At 36.0% G+C, this 17,311-nt stretch overlaps 1 protein-coding gene across 16 annotated transcripts in view; it reads left to right on the top strand.

Moving 5' to 3' along the window:
• The window catches only part of Tenm4 (teneurin transmembrane protein 4), a 2,854,999-nt gene that overhangs the window by 59,639 nt on the left and 2,778,049 nt on the right, over window positions 1-17,311 (top strand). The window lies entirely within an intron of this gene.

Here is a 17,311-nt window from a genome sequence, read left to right as displayed (position 1 = left end):
ATATGTAGCCTAGCACAGGGCTGGGGGTGCAGTCACTAATGGGGAAATGTGGTTACACGGAGGAAGGACGTGAGTAGCAGTGGAGTTTGGGCACTATTGTGTGATGTTTGAATATTTTCTTTAAGCAATAAGTTACATTGTTATTTAAGTTTTTTAAAAGTAAGCTTAGCTGGTCAAAAAGCTTAAATAATTCATTGGAACAAATTTTAGTTCATTTAATTTGAAATCTTAAAATCAATTTAATTTTAACTTACCTATTGTTTATTTTTGATTGTCATATATTAATTGAATATATTAACAGAATTCAGTGTTCTATTTCTGAACATGTATGCAGCATGCGCTGGTCAAAACCAACCCAGTCTCTCTTATCCATTCTCCCCAACCCTTACGTCTTTTTCCCCGTATCTAGTAATCACTATTCTTTTTTCAGGTTAACATTTTTTAGCTTTCAAATACAGAAGAGAACATGTGGTATCTGTCTTTCTGTGTCTGGCTTATTTCATTTTACATAACATTTTCTAGTTATTTTCTTTTACAGTTGAATAAAATTCCATTGGGTAAATATGGAATGCACACTGTATATTTTTCCATCCATTCATGTGCTGATGGGCACCAACACTAATTTCAAATCTTTGCTATTGGGAATAATGTCACAATAAATAAAGATATGCAAGTATCTCTTTGGCATACTGATTTTACTTCCTTGGCATATATACCCACAATTAGGATTTCTGAATTATATAATAGAGGTTTTGTTTTTTGTTTTGTGTTGTCTTTGGAGGAGCTAGCATACTACTCTGGATAGGGGCTGTAGTAATTTACATTCCGACCAAGAGTCTATTTTACTGAGAAATGGGAAAGGTCTGACTTTAGATTTCACTATATGCTATATTCCATTAATATAGCAAAATAAAATAGATGGTTTTACTATCTTTAATAAAGAATGAAATCCTGTCATTTGCAGCAAAATAGATAGAACTAGAGGACTTTAGGTGAGATATGCCAGATACAGAAAGACAAGTATTTCATATTCTCTCTCATATGTGGAAGTTAAAAATAATTGACCCAAATATAGAACAATGATCGCCAGAGTCTGTGGAAGGAGATGAGGGTGGATGTTGGCAGGCTGAATTTGATTAGGGCAAGTGGAATGCCTGTATTGTAATATACATTTAACCCAATTAATATGTGCAATTAATACATGTGAGTCAAAAATAAAATTTTATGATAATGCTTATGCTATCTCAACGTTCTGCCTAAAAATGAATAGGGTAGTATCTGTTACCTGCAAATTTTATCTATAGTTTTATAACTACAGATGAATTGTCATGCCTTTGAGAAGTAGGACATTACCAAAAAATTAAAAATGGAATAGATCCAATAAAATATTCATAAAGTTGAAATGGAAAGACTTTTATCCGAAAATAAATTCAAAGTTAATTCTCTTGGAACAGTCTTGGCTTTGCCCTTATTTTAGTGTTGCCTTGTTTTACTTTTAATTATTTTTCTATCTTTTGATTCACTGGTAAAATTTTTTCACCAGTACTTCACAACAAATCAGTGCTTGGGTACTAGAAAATACATTCCCAGTCCTTAAAATGTGCACCATTTACAATAGTAAATACAGGAACCTCAAGAGCACTTATGCTACAATGTGGAAATAGAGAGTAGAGAAAGATTTGTCCCACCAAAGAATGTCATTTATATCCAAAGTGAGGGAAAGAAAGTCTTACCTGCTCTGGAACTGTCCATTTCCATCTGTCTCATTCACCTATGTATCACCCCACAACATTCAGAGCTCTGTGTTAAGGATATTCAACTGGCTACTGAGAATAGCAGCTGCTAGTGAAGGCAATTTTCTCAGTATTAGAAATATTGGGCTGGGGATTTAGCTCAGTTGTTCTACCACCTGCCTCACAAGTGGAAGGTGCAGAGTTTGATCCCTGGTACCAAAAAAAAAAAAGTATCCATCACTTTACTGATTTCATCATTTAAATAACCATTTTTTTCCAGAATACTGTTTAATAAATAAATTAAAAAGAATTTAAAATATGCTTGATTCAATGGTACATAATGAGTGCAAACAATGCTGCCAGGTTTCTAAGGAATCTGGCTTGAATTTTTTAATAAATGGTCAAGATTTTTTCCCTGTCAAAGGTTTATGTAGCTTATTTTTATATTGTTAAAAACAGTATGGTGGTTAAGAAAATGATAAGATTTGATTCTTGACTTTCTGCTTGTTGTATATGACATCTGAGCTTAGTATTCTCAGTCTGTCTCCTCAGTTTTAAAAGAGAGACAATAGTGGCCCACTTGAGCTGTAACCTTTCCATGAGAATATATATTACTTCAAATCGATTGCTAGTTATTCTTGTTTTTCAACCATCCGAGTCACAACAAAAAATAACTCTTGTCGCAAACTGCAAAATTTTAAGAAGTAGTCAGGTTCTGGTTCCTGCCCACGGCACGGTGAAGTCAAGGGAGTGGCTTGGAGCCCCGCCTTCATACTGTGCTCCTCGCCTCAGGCCAGCCAAGCAGCGGGAAGCTCCTGGGCTGTGTTCCGGTTCCTGCCCATGGCATGGTGAGGTCCTGGGAGCAGCTTGGAGCCCTGCCTTCATCTGGAGCTCCACTTAGCTGCACGGGAGCTTGCAAGGCCTAATTCCAACCACCCCCCACCGCCTGCCAGCTCTTCTGCTATCTGGTACCACACAACAGAGGCACAGGGGATTATACTTCACATAGTTAAGTGTGATAGATTAATAACTACCACACATTGTCATTTTCTAAGATGTGCATGATGCTATGGTATTGCTGATTGTAACATTTGGCCTAACGTGATTGATCTAATCAGTTTTCCTTCCTGGTATAAGGAATATAAAATAGCCTCCTAGTCATTAGAGCCTCAAAATCTACACACAAGCCATGTCTGGAAGACACCTCTGAAAAGCAATCATTCCACAGGGGTTTTAAACTCAAGCAACATAGATACCTGCATTAAGCAATTTTGAAATATCAACCCAGGAATTAAACCAAGGACATTACCAAAAACAATAATGAGAAGACATTTAAGCAAGGCACAAACACAGGGTTCCAAGCCACGAAAGGGAAATTCTGGGAGAAATGAGGTGGAAAAGTTGGGTAGTCAACCACCTGGACTCCCTGAACTGACAGCACAGGAAGTAACAAAGCAGATACATGAGGCTCTAGAAAAATTAAAAGCAGAAAAGATCTCCCAGATAAATACAGAGATGGTGAGTAGAGTGAAAGACATGATTAGAGGCTCTAGAGTAGAAACAGATAAGAAAATAGATGAGATCAGAAACATGCTGGAAGCCATGAATGTCCAACATAAGAAAGAAATGGAATCCATGAAACAGATTCAAACAGATATTCAGGAGATTAAAAACTCCATTGAAAGCATGCAGAGCAGACTAGGAGAATCTGAAGACAGAATATCAGATTTAGAAGACAGGACTGCAGTTAAGGACCATGAAAACAGAGATTTCTTAAAGGTAGTAAAGGACCATGAAAAATCAATCCAACAGCTGCTAGATGATGCAAAGAAGAATAACATAAGACTCATATGAGTCCACGAAAAAACAGGAGAAAGTACAATTGACATAAAAAATCTGTTCACAGAAGTAATCATAGAAAACTTCCCAGACTGAGGTGGAGAATTGGACACACAGATAAGTGATGCATATAGAACTCCACCCAGCCAGGATAAAAAAAAAATCTACACATAGACATATAATAGTCTAAGATCCCAGAAACCCAACAGAAGAACAAAATTCTACAGGCACTTAGAGAAAAGAAACAAATCAACTACAAAGGAAAGCCCATCAGAATCACGGCAGATTTCTCAACACAAACCCTCAAATCAAGGATAGCCTCGAGTGAAATATTTCAAGGCCTAAAAGAAAATAACTTCCAACCTAGACTGTTGTATCCGGCAAAATTATCTTTCAAAATCAATGGGGAAATTAGATACTTTCAGGACAAAGAACACCTGAAAAATTTCATGAACACCAAACCAGCACTCCAAACAATTTTATGGGATATCCTAGAAAAAGACAATGAAGGTCAAACTCCATGAGGGCAACAGAGGGAAGACACCATGCAAGGTAAGGCTCTAAGGGGAAAGGGGGAAAAATAAGAAAAGAGCCAACAACAATAAAACATCATGGCAAGAATGAGCCAGTATCTCTCAATTATAACTAGCAATGTTAATGGCCTCAATTCACCAATCAAAAGAAACAGACTGACAGAATGGATTAAGAAGTAAAACCCAGGCTGGGGATTTAGCTCAGTGGTTCTGCCACCTGCCTCGCAAGTGCAAGGACCCAAGTTTGATCCCTGGCACCAAAAAAAAAAAAAGAAGTAAAACCCAGCAATATGCTGTATACAAGAAACACACCTAACTGAAAAGGAAATTCATAGACTGAAAATAAAAGGATTGAAAACAGTTCTCCATGTGACAGGAACCCAGAAAAAAGCAGGAGTAACAATCTTATTTGCAGACAAAGTAGATTTCAAACCAAAACTAATTAAGGGAGACAAAGATGGTCACTATATCCTTGTGAAGGGAATAATCCAAGAGGAAGAAATGACAATCCTAAATATTTATGCACCAAATATGAATGCCCCCAACTATACAAAACAAATATTAAAGGACACAAAAAAACAAATAAACAATAACATAATTGTAGTGGGGGACCTCAACAACCCTCTATCACAAATAGACAGATCATCTAGGAAAAAAATTAACAATGAAATTCTAGAACTGAACCAAGCTATTGAACAAATGGACTTAATAGATGTGTATAGAGTATTCCACCCCACAAAATCAGAATACACATTCTTTTCAACTGCACACGGGTCATTCTCCAAAATAGATCACATGCTAGCTCATAGGGCAAATCTAAGTAAATGTAAAAGAATTCAAGTTATCCCCTCTATATTATCAGACCATAGTACAATGAAATTGGAGATCAATAACATAAGAAACCACAAAACACCCACAAACACATGGAAATTGAATAACACTCTCCTGAAAAACCAATGGGTCACAGAAGAAATTAAAGAGGAAATTAGACAGTTTCTACAAGTAAATGATAATGTCAGTACAACATACAGGAATCTGTGGGACACAATGAAAGCAGTTCTACGAGGGAAATTCATAGCAGTGAATGCTCATTTTAGGACAACAGAGAGAACTCAATTAAATAACCTAATGCAGAACCTCAAGCTCCTAGAAAAAGAAGAGCATAACAAACCCAAAATTAGTACAAGAAAGGAAATTATAAATATCTGAGCAGAAATCAATGCAATGGAGACTAAGAGAATGATACAAAAAAAATCAATGAATCGAAGAGCTGTTTTTTTGAAAGAATAAATAAAATTTATAAACCTTTAGCCAACCTTATCAAAAAAAGGAAAGAAAAGGCTCAAATCCATGCAATTAAGAATGAAAAAAGTGAAGTCACAACAGATCCAGCAGAAATTCAGAGAATCATCAATACCTACTTTGAGAAACTGTACTCTAATTAAATGGAAAACACAGAAGAAATGGACAGATTCCTAGATACATACAAATTGCCAAAGTTAAATGAAGAAGATATAGAAATTCTAAACACCCCAATAACAATGAGTGAAATTGAAAATGTAATAAAAAATTTACCAACAAAGAAAAGCCCAGGTTCTGATGGGTTCACTGCTGAATTCTACAAGACAATTAAAGAACTATTGCCATTACTCTTTAAACTCATCAAGGAAATTGAAAGGGAAGCAAGGCTTCCAAATTCTTTCCTGGAAGCAAGTGTTACTTTGATTCCAAAACCAGGGAAAGACCCAACCCCAAAAGAGAACTACAGACCAATCTCCCTAATGAATATAGATAGATGCAAAAATCCTCAACAAGATACTGGCAAACAGAATACAGAGTGTCATCAAGAAGATCATACACACTGACCAAGTCGGGTTTATCCCAGAGATGCAAGGATGGTTCAACATTCATAAATCAATAAATGTAATACACTATATTAACAGAGTCAAGGACAAAAACCCTATGATCATCTCAATAGATGCAGAAAAGGCATTTGACAAAATTCAACACCCATTCATGATAAAAATGCTACAGAAAATTGGAATAGAAGGTCTTTATCTCAACCTGATAAAGGTCATCTATGAAAAACCAACAGCCAATATCATACTAAATGGTCAAAAACTGAAAACTATCACGCTAAAATCAGGAACAAGACAAGGACCCCTACTATCACCACTCCTGTTCAATATTGTTCTGGAAACATTAGCCATAGCAATTAAACAAGAGAAGGAAATAAAAGGAATAAAGATAGGAAAGGAAGAAGTGAAACTGTCATTATTTGCTGATGATATGATACTTTACACAGAAGACCCAAAAACTCGGGGAAAAGTCTTCTAGACCTTTGACAGATTCAGTAGAGTAGCTGAATATAAGGTCAACACTCAATAAACAATAGCCTTCTTATATGCAAATACCAGACCCATTGAGACAGAAATTCAGAAATAATTCCTTTTACAATAGCATCCAAAAAAATAAAATATATAGGAAACAACCTAACAAAGGAAGCAAAAGACCTCTACACTGAGAACTACAGCACTCTCAAGAAGAAAATCGAAGAGGATATAAGAAAATGGAAAGCCATCCCTTGTGCCTGGGTAGGAAGAATCAATATAGTGAAAATGGCCATACTTCCAAAACTACTGTATAGATTTAATGCAATACCAATTAAAATTCCAACAATATACTTCACAGAAGTAGAGAAAACAATAAAAATTTCATTTGGAAGCAGAAGAAACCTAGAATAGCAAAAGCAACTCTAGGCAACAGAGACATGGCAGGGGGTATCACAATCCCCAACTTGAAAGTATACTACAAAGTTACTGTGATAAAAACAGCATGGTATTGGCAAAAAACAGACCCAAAGATCAGTGGAATAGATTAGAAGATGCAGAAACAACTCCAGACATACTCAGCCACCTCATCTTTGACAAAGGAGCCAATCGCCCTCATTGGAGAAAAGACAGCCTGTTCAATAAATGGTGCTGGAAAAACTGAATTTCAACCTGCCAAAGATTAAAACTAGACCCATACCTATAACTGTACACTAAACTAAGATTGAAGTGGATTAAAGAGCTAAATATCAAGACAGAAACAGTAAACTTGCTGGAAGATAAGTTAGGTAGAACTCTCAATGACAATGGGATAGGAAAAGCCTTTATAAATGAAACTTCAGTAGCACAGGAGCTAGCACAAAGAATCAACAACTGGGATCTCATCTTATTAAAAAGCTTCTGCACTGCAAGAGAAACTACCAACAGAACTAAGAGACGACCTACAATATGGGAAGAAATTTTTAGCAGCTGCACCTCAGACAAAGGTCTACTATCTAGAATATATAAAGAATTGAAAAAGGCGGCCGGGGATTTAGCTCAGTGCTTTCACAGCGTGCTGTGCAAGCGCAAGCGCAAGGATCCGTGTTTGATTCCAGGTAACAAAAAAAAAAAAAAAAAAAAGAACCGAAGAAAATCAGACCCCCCTAAATTCAAAGACCCAATTCAAAAATGGGCATCCAAACTGAACAGACATTTCTCAAAGAAGTAAAAATAGCAAATAAATATATGAAAAAATGTTCAACATCACTGATCATTCGAGAGTTGCAGATGAAAACAACACTGAGACTCCACCTTGCCCCACAAAGAATGGCTTCTATCAAGAAATCAACCAATAACAAATGCTGGTGGGGGTGTGGAGAGAAAGGAACCCTTCTCCATTGTTGGTGGGAGTGCAGACTGGTGCAACCATTGTGGAAATCAGTATGGAAATACCTCAAAGAACTAGGACTAGAGGTCCCATTTGACCCAGCTATTCCCCTACTGGGTATCTTCCCCAAAGAATTAAAAGAATCATACCACAGCGATATATGTGCACCTATATATGTTTATAGTGGCACAGTTTAATAACTAAGGTTTGGAAACAGCCCAAGTGCCCATCAACTGGAAACTGGATAAAGAAGATGTGGTTTTTTTAAAATAAAATGGAGTACTATTCAGCCATAAAGAACAAGAAACTAGTCATTTATAGCTAAATGGATGCATATTGAGGCCATACTCTTAAGTGAAATAAATAGGACACATATATTTAAATACCGAATAGTATCTCTAGTGTGAGAAACTGAAAGTGTAAATAAGGATGAAAATGATTAAAACAAATAACTGATAATTAGAAATAGGAAAAGGTCCAAAGGGGTAGGGGTGGCGGAAGGGGAAGGGGAAAGGCAAGAAGGGAAAGGAAATATTATGAGAAAGAAAAAAAATGGAAACAAAGTCTATGTAAATAGGGAAGGGTGGTGGGGGTGAAGGGTGGATAGGTAATTGGGGAAAAATAAGAACTAAGATTATCATGTTCAGGTACAAACACCCAATGATAAATGTAAATGTATTTTATACCTAAAATGTACCAATAAATATATAAATAAAAAAATTTAAGAAGTAGATTTAAAATTCCTGGATTTAGGAACATACACTTGAAATACACCAAGTAGATTCAACATGCTGACACTGTAGATCAGGCATGCGCATATATGAACAGGATAGTTTTGTTTTCTTCTGTTATGTAAATTTGTTTATTTCTAGCCTTATAGAAAATTGAACAGAAGGTACAGAGTTTCCATCTTCCACCATCTCCCAGCCTGCCCTTTAGTGTCCTTTATCATTAATCTCTCTCATTGGCAAAGTTTATCATACACCAAATCAGTTTCTGTGATGTACAGTTGAGCTTATGCATAATATCCTATCCATCATCACAATATCATATGGAATAGTTCCACTGCCCTAACTTCCCCTTTGTTTGTTTATCTATTCATTATTGAAGGATATCTTGGCCCTTTTATCAGTTTTTGGTAATTATCAATAAGGCTGCTTTCAATAAAAATTTGAGTGTAAGCTTTTATATGTATATTAATTTTTTGACATACACTGAATTCAATTGGTCCTCTTCCCTTGACAAATTTATATGCTGAAATCCCAGCCCCTAGAGAGATGGCATTAACAAGTGGGGACTTAGGGGGTAATTTAGTTCATGAAGGCTGAGTGCTTGTGAAAGGAATTGGTCCCTTATGAGAGACACCTCTGGAGATTTTTCTAGCTCTTCTTCCACATACTAGGAGAAGTCTACAGTCTTCAACACAGAAGACTCTCACCTTGCTCACCCACTGATCTCAGACTTCTAGCTTCTACATCTGTGAAGGTAAATATCTCTTGTTATAAGCTTGATACTTTGTTATTGAAACCCACAGTGACCAAGGCAGTTCTGACCTTTGGCTAAATTCTATTAAGGTAATCGCTGGATCATATGGTGATTTTAGCTCTGTGAAATCTGCACAGTTGTCGCCCAAAGTAGCTGTCATTCCCACAAGTGATGAACGAGAGCTCAGATGCTTCACATCCTTGTTAGTATTTGTTGTATTTTGGACTTTGGTCATTCTAGCAAGTAGCTCGTTGCTTAAATTCACAATTCCCTAATGACTTATGAAACTGAGTATATTCTCATATATTTGTTTTCAATTTGTTGGCCTTCTTCGTTGATTTGTCTGTTCAGACCTTTTGTCCACTCTTTAATTGAATTGGATATGCTTTTATATTAAAATGAAATAATCTTTAATTTTACGTAGATCCTTACCAACACTATTTCAAATTAGAGTCTGTTTATGTAATTCACTTCATTGGAACATCCTTCCCAATTTTATTTCCCTGGCTTTCTTCTTGTCATACATCAGCACTTAGCTCAGGGTTAGCCCTGAAACCTTCTTTAAACCTCCTAGTTATGCTAATAGGCTTTGTTCTGGAGAACCCTAACCTGCTGGGCATACGTACAGTATAGAATTGTAATTATGTCCTTGAGATTAGACTCCATAAATTCTTCTTCCTCTACAGGATTTTAAGCTGTAAGAACAAGGACTGATTCTGACCATTAATTATCCAGCTCCTAGCGCAATGCTTTGCATAAAGTAGGTACTCCTTTCTGTTTTATGGCACTGAACTTATTCTAAACTAAATTGAAGAATATGCTGACAAAGTATAATCATCTTGAGTTTTATAGAATCATTTTTATTCTAATGGTGTTATATTTCTGTACATTGTATTTTACTTAAAGTTAAGGTAGTTCCTAAGGCAAAATGTACTCTTCATTATGGAAATAGTCTAACTAAGTCAGATAAATGCAGGATGACCAGTTCTAGCCATCAACTCTCATATCTACTGAGAACAATGCCTTTTTAAATGCAACGTTACTCTGAATTTCCTCTAAACTCTGAAGGACTATAGTATATATAGTTGGATGTAAGTGCCATGATCTCTTAAGAGTCAAGGAAAACCTCCTTATTTCTTGAATAATTTAACACTATAATAGAGAAGTCATGAAAAAATATATCAGGATAAGGTTAAAAGATTGTCACTTCTTTTCTTCTTCCATCTGATTTCAAACACATATAAGCCTAGGTCTCTGGGTTTCTATTTCAAGGCAAATGCTGCCTGAGACATGTTGTTATTCTGAATTATTCTAATTCCTTTTATTATTGAAAGGCAAGATAGTTTAAATTAATTTTCAGTATCTTAGTATGGGTTTTCCCAATAATAACTGGATATGAGGTTTTGTGTGCAAGTAGTTTATTTTGTAGAACAACTCAGGGAATAGGAAGGAAGAAGCAGGAAGTATGAGACAGGAAGTAAGAGTCAACATAAAGGTTCATTATGGTGGTTACTTTTCTAAACTATGAATGACAGTTCTATCAGAGTTCTCTGTGTGTCAATGAAATGGTTTCCAGAAATGGTAGCTTCATTTCACCAAAAGGAAAACAGTCTATAGATATGCATACTCTGCATTCTAATACTATTCCTTGAAACATAATTCCTTTATCACATCAAAGCTTACTACCTAGTGTTTCTAAGGACAGATGGGAAAAATAACAACCTTGGTACTGAAAGAAGTGAGACCTTACCCCAAGATTGCCACCAGATAGATACGTGATCATAGACAGGTTGTCCAAACTCTGCATGTACACTCTTTCCTCAGCAGTACTATAGATTCAAAGGTAACAGCATTTTCCAGTCAAAAAATTACTAAGAAAAATGTCAATCATATTCTCTAGAGTCTTGAAAATAAAATAAATTTTCATTTAATATGATGCTAAGCTGTAATAATTATACATGAGTTGAGAGAGAACATTTTGAAATTTTAAAAACATTTAACTGTCTTGATTTAATGATAGAGATTTCTTTTTTTTTTTTTTTTATAGCACTCAGAATGGAACTAAGGGGTGCTCTATTACTGAGCTATCTCTCCAGGATTTTTACTTTTTATTTTGAGACAGGATCTCACTTATTTGCCCAGGTAAATCTCAAACTTGAACTCTTCCTTTCTCAGCCCTCCTTCAGTTCTGGGATTGCAGGCGTGCTGATAGGGAATCGTTCACCCCCGTTTGTATCTGGAGCTGAGTCTGTGGCTTCCATGGAGCACAAGAATAGGCCAGTGATGGTGAAAGTTTTAGAGCTTTCAATCTTAGCAAACAGCCCACTGCAGTGCTGGTGCCATAGGTCTGCCACCACTGGATAGGCTATAGAAAGAGATTTTCTCCTGTCACCAGTGGCTACTCTGCTATCAGAATGATGCAGGATCGGGCTATTCACCCTGTTCAAAATTTTCCAGTGGCTTCCCTTCCTTTTAACACTGTTTTACAAACTGTACATTAGCTGGTAAGGTTTATACTAGGCTGGTGAAGTTTCTTTCCTTGTGAATATAAAGAAACATGTGTTTATATTAAGAAAAGTTGGGAAAACACTGTACTTTATAAAGAGTTACCATGTACACTAACTTGAAGTCTTTGAGAAGCCCTACAATTTAGATACTGTAAAAGTTTTTCCTCTATATACTTTTACCCTTTATTCTTTACTATCAGAAGTCTGACAATGGGTTTATATAAAATAACTAGTCTTTTGAGATTTCTTTGTACTAAATGGTCAGGTAAGCTAGTACTGGCCAAGAAGATTATAGCATAACTAGTTGATATCGCTCTGGAAAAAAAAATGTGATAAACACTTGGCATAGAAAACACCTTCTGCTAACATATATCCTTTGGTGGTCACTGATCTTTGTTCCTTTTATCTGGGACACAGACATGACATCCAGAACAGCTTTCTTGAGACCATAAGCTTGCAAATTGAATTATTGTGATGGTGGAGAAAAATGATACAGGATTCTGCATTATTGCACAGCTTCGCTATTCTAGAATTTTTATTTCTTTACTTCTTATTAGGTTAGAAAAAATATGCCAATTATTAAAGTAATTTTTTCAGGCTTTCTGTTATTTGTGACACACTCATCCCTAGAGGTTGAAAAAGGACTTTGTAACTATTTAACCCTTAATAGTATCTGCTGGTAACATTTTCAGTAATTTTTTTCTGTATTAGTTTTCTATTGCTGCTCTAACAAATTACCAAAGAACTTAGTCCTAAGACAAATCTATTATCCTATACTTATGGAAGTAAAAAGTCTGTTGTGGCCTCAGTGGCTTAAAATCAAAACAATAGGGTTGTGTTTCTTTAGGCTCTAGAGAAGAATTAGTTTTCATGTTTCCTACCAGCTAGAGGTCACTTACACCCCTTCACACTCTGCTTCCACCATCTTCACAGTGTTGAATCTCTCACTCTCCATCCATCTTCATAACTATCTCTCTGAACACAGTTGGAGAAGATTCTTATCTTACATGGATTCATTTCATATAAATATGAACATATATATAGTCACTTTTACCATGAAAAGTAACATGTTTACTATTTCCAAACATTTGGATGTGACCATCCTTGGAGAACATTATTGTCTTATATCACTCTGTACGATGAAGCCCATATTCCTTAGCACCAGTGAATACTTCACCCTAAACTGTAGCTACTGATGCAATTTCTGAAGCTCAAATAGATGAACAACCCAGGCCATATGCTCAACCTCTGGCCACATCCCCTGCTAGCAGCCACCTCTTGTCTATCATTCAATGATAGACTTATGCCAGTGCACTCTGTGAGCAAAGAGATGGAAGTCAGGGCTGTGCGGTTACTGAACGCAGATGGATGACATTTTGCAGGAGGAACTCTCTCTAGTGTACAAGTGACCAGAACATGTTCTAGGAGGTAGAGTGTGAGCTTCACACCTATGTGTGTGGTTTAAACAATGTGTTTGTAGTGCACAAAACATGGCTGATGAGAAAAAGCAAAACCTTCCATTAGAAGACCATTCAAATGATTCACTTAGTTACTTTCACAATCTTAGCAGCTAAGAGGATATTCACTCTTCCATTGCTTTCATTAGATCAACATATTGGATGCCTGTGAACCAGCAAAGATGCAAGGTGTAAGGATTTAACAGCGAGCAAGACAGTAATGATTTCTAATGGCACAGAGTTTGCAGTCAGTAGAAAGATAAGCAATTTTAGTTCATAAAACATTTAACCAAATATGATAAGTTTGATGACCATACTGAACAATATACACCCACATTATGCCCATCTTTTCTTCATGGTTGGTCAACAAAAATGCCCCCATTAAGCATATATGTAGAAGAGGTGATTATTATATCATTCTGCTATTTGCAGATTATTTCTAATATTATATGAGGTATATCTTTGAAATTTTTGTTCATACAACTGAGGGTAGCCAAAAATCATGATTTTTTTTTTTACGAATTTACCACATTTTGCCAAATAATTATGTTTTTTATAATTGGTGCTCCTTCTGAATACATAGTTTTTTTTAAAGAGTTGCTGCAATATCAGTATGATATGTTTAGCCTTGTTTTTATTATATTACTATAAATGATACAACTTTCATTTAAAATTAATTTTTAAATTAAATTTAATCGTCAAATGTACATGATACTCAATATAGAAGGCCTGAATAACTCCACCAAAAGTCTTATAGACTTAATAACCAAATTCAGTAAAGTAGCTAGATACAAGGTCAACACACAAAAATCAATAGTTTTCCCCTACATGAAAAACAGATTCACTGAGAGAGAAATAGGCCAAACAATTCCTTTCACAATAGCATCCAAAAAGCTGAAATACCTAGGAATCAACCTAACAAAAGAAAGCAAAGACATCTTCTCTGAAAACTATAGCGCTCTGAAAAGAGATTGAAGATGACATCAGAAAATGGAAAGACATCCCTTGCCCCTGGGTAGGAAGAATCAACAAAGTGAAAATGGCCATACTTCCAAAACTGCTATATAGATTCAATGCAATCCCAATTGAAATCCCAGAACCATACTTTACAGACATTGTGAAAACAATCCAAAAATTCGCTTGGAACAAGAAGAGACCTAGAATAGCAAAAACAATTCTAGACAACAAAGACATGACAGGGGGCATTACAACCCCCAACTTGAAACTGTACTACAAAGCTACTGTGATAAAAACAGCAAGGTCCTGGCAAAGAAACAGACCTGAGGACCAGAAGAACAGATCAGAAGATGCAGAAACAATTCCAGACACACTCAGCCACCTCATCTTTGATAAAGGAGCCTAACACCCTCACTGGAGGAAAGATAGCCTCTTTAATAAATGATGCTGGAAAAATTGGGTTTTAACTTGCCAAAGATTAAAACTAGACCTGTATCTGTCACCATGTACTAAACTAAAATCAAAATAGGTTAAAGATCTAAATATTAAAACAGAAACACTGAACCAGCTAGAAGAGAGGTTAGGTAGAACTCTTAAAGACAATGGTGTAGGAAAAGATTTTATGAACAAAACCTCAGTTGTCCGTGAACCAGCACAAACAATCAACGAGTGGGATCTCTTCTTATTGAAAGGCTTCTGCACAGCAAGAGAAAACACCAGCAGTGTGAAGAGACAACCCACAATGTGGGAAAAGTTTTTCACCTGCTGTTCCTCAGACCAAGATATACTACCTAGAATCTATAAAGAACTTAAAAAGATCAGACCTCCCAAATTTAAAGACCCAATCAAAAAACGGGCATCTGAAATAAACAGACATTTCTCAGACAAAGAAGTAGAAATAGCGAATAAACATATGAAAGAATGTTCAACATCACTGGTCATTCGAGAGATGCAAATTGAAACAACACTGAGATTCCACCTCACCCCAGAAAGAATGGTGGCTATCATGAAATCAACCAATAACAAATGCTGGCAGGGCTGTGGGGAAGGAGGAACCCTGCTCCACTGCTGGTGGGAGTGTAGACTGGTGCAACCACTGTGGAAATCAGTATGGAGATACCTCGAAGAACTGGGACTGGAAGTCCCATTTGACTCAGCTATTCTCCTGATGTGTATCTTCCCCAAAGAATTAAAAGAATCATACCACAGTGATATATGTGCACCCATGTTCATAGCAGTGCAATGTGTAATAGCTAAAACTTGGAAACAGCCCAAATGACCATCAGCCGGAGACTGGATAAAGAAAATGTGCATTGTTTTTTTTTTTAATATATAAAATGGAGTACTACTCTGCTATAAAAAATGAGAAATTAAAAACATTTATAGCTAAATAGATGCACATTGAGGCGATAATCTTAAGTGAAATAAATCGGACACACATGTGCAAATACTGAATAGTTTCTCTAGTGTGAGAAACTGAAAGTGTAAATAAGGACTAAAAGGTATACTTTATAATGTGAAATAGGAAGAAAAGGGGCAAAGGGGAAGGGGAAGTGGGAGAGGTATGGGAAAGGAAAGAAGGGAATGGAATTAATATGAGAAAAATGAAAAAATGGAAACAGTCTTTGTAAATAGGGAGGGATGGAAGGATTGAAGGGAGGGCAGGGGAAGGGGGAAAAATAAGAACTAAGAGAGATTATGTAAAGGTGCAAATTTCCAATGGTGCATGCCATTATATTATATAGCTAAAGTGTACCAATAGAATTGATTTAAAAATGAATTTAATTGTCAAATTTAAAAAATAATGACTTTAAAAATGAATTGTTGAAAATTGATTTTCTTCATTTGAATTGTAATTTGTCTCTGCTCTAATTATCCAGAACATCACATTCTCTGGACATTCTATTAAAAGTAATTAAATAAATACACATTGAGGATATTATTTTGCTAGGGCTACCATAACTACCTCCTGTAGACTAATTTCAACAAAGATATACTTTCTTACAGTTCTTGAAGGTGGAAATTCAAGACCAAGGTGCCCACAGAGTGACGCTCTCAATGCCTTTCTCCTTTTTGGCTTGTGGGTGGCCATCTTCACAAGCGGCTCTCTCTGGACCGTGCCCCTGGTGTCTCCCTGTGCTTCCAAATTGTCTCTTCTTAGAAGGCCAACAGGCAGATTAGATGACACCACACTAACAGGATCCATTAAGCTTGTCATCCTATTCATCACATTGCCAAATACAGTCACATTCTGAGGCTGAAAATCATCACTTGAACATATAAATTTTGAAATACACAACTAAGTCTATCAGACACTTCCATATCACCTGGGCTCTGTGTCTATTTTTCATAGGAACTCATGAAAGGTTTTCATAGGAACTCCTGAGAAACAAAAGTGGAAAGCACTGAATCCTTTCTTTTTTAATTACTATGTTTTTTAGGCATGTAGTCTGATACAAGTGATGCTTGATCCAGACAGAATAATCCTTTCATTTTTAGAATACAGAATATTAGTAGAAAATGCCAAAGGCCCGTCATTAATTTCTGACAACCATTTTAAGTATAATGCCCTAAAATTTTATTAGGCCTTTTAATAATGTTAACATTTTATTATCTACAATAAAGATGTAATTATCATTAAAATTAATCCTGCAGGCTAAAAATCTTATTTCTCCAGATTTACTTCTGCTTTTAATGTTTGTTTTCTTAAGGAAGTGCTTCAACCAGTGAAATAATGGAAACTTGCTTTATATGTCAGCAGTATTACTTTTTTGTTGAGGACAACTTAAAAGACACGTTTTAGTAGGTCAAAGTAAAATGGCATTAAAAATTACACTTGAAAACACTCTTCAGAGTTAAGTTTATTTTTGTTAGTCCTTGATGTTGGTTACCCATTAAACACACATCCTCAGTGGTGGCAAACTATGGTACAGGTGCCGCAGCCATCTATTTATTATCATTGAGAGCTCTAAAAGGTTCACGATCACTGCCCTAGGTTCCCCATCTACTATGTATTTCTTCATGCCTGTATGTTACCTACAGGTTTGTATTGGTAAGATGAGAAGAGCTTGAGGGATATCAGCCTGGCTGATGATTCTGAA

This window comes from Heterocephalus glaber, unplaced genomic scaffold (assembly GCF_053883595.1).
Source record: "Heterocephalus glaber isolate CG9 unplaced genomic scaffold, H.glaber_assembly_v1.0 deba00001428, whole genome shotgun sequence".
Lineage (NCBI taxonomy): Eukaryota > Metazoa > Chordata > Mammalia > Rodentia > Bathyergidae > Heterocephalus > Heterocephalus glaber.
The sequence above is the reverse complement of the archived record's forward strand: the minus strand, read 5'-3'. Positions and strand labels throughout refer to the sequence as shown.